We start from the raw sequence: 711 nt of genomic DNA, 5'->3' as shown, positions 1-711 counted from the left end.
GTGTGTGTGTGTGTGTGTGTGTGTGTGTGTGTGTGTGTGTGTGTGTGTGTGTGCGTGTGTATGTGTGTGTGTGAGCGTGTGTCTGTGTGAGTGAGCGTGTGTGTGTATGTGTGTGGGTGTGTGTGTGTGTAGATATACATATTGATTGTCAGTGTATCATATATCCAAAAAAAGAAGCACATTCTAAAGCATAGAGCAGTAATATATAAATGCAGTTAAGTATATGTCTGGTCACAGAGTGACCAACGGTTTTACATTCCTAAGGGGCTGAACCCTATGGATGATTCTTCAGACTCAAATGGTGAAGGTCAAATAGTTCTTCAAACTTTGGAGGTAGAAAGCCATTATGGTCAGTTAGTTAGCAAGTAAAGAAGGAATAAAAAATCTGGTTGACGAGGACGGGTTATCTCCCTTAGACCAGTTCCTGTGACCAAAACGGGGAATGGGTAACTCTGCCCTTAGATCATAAGGAATTTTTAGGATCAAATCGGTGCATAGAAAATAATGCCCGGTTACATCTGAAACTGTTCACACTCTGTACAGTGGAAATGTGTTGGTAGTAATAACTATATGATGTACGAAGTTGTAAAATAAAATAAAATCAATTTTGAGGATGTACAAGTCTCCATATTCTATATTGTTATAATTATTTCTTAAATAAATAAATAAATATATGTGTATATACATATATGTATTTATATTATATATATA

At 36.1% G+C, this 711-nt stretch overlaps 1 protein-coding gene across 2 annotated transcripts in view; it reads right to left on the bottom strand.

Moving 5' to 3' along the window:
• The window catches only part of LOC106877357 (polycystin-1), a 144,523-nt gene that overhangs the window by 14,613 nt on the left and 129,199 nt on the right, over positions 1 to 711 (bottom strand). The gene's annotated exons all lie outside the window — the stretch shown is intronic.

This window comes from Octopus bimaculoides, chromosome 4, assembly GCF_001194135.2.
Source record: "Octopus bimaculoides isolate UCB-OBI-ISO-001 chromosome 4, ASM119413v2, whole genome shotgun sequence".
In the NCBI taxonomy this organism is placed as follows: Eukaryota; Metazoa; Mollusca; class Cephalopoda; order Octopoda; family Octopodidae; genus Octopus; species Octopus bimaculoides.
This window is presented reverse-complemented; position numbering and strand designations above follow the sequence as displayed.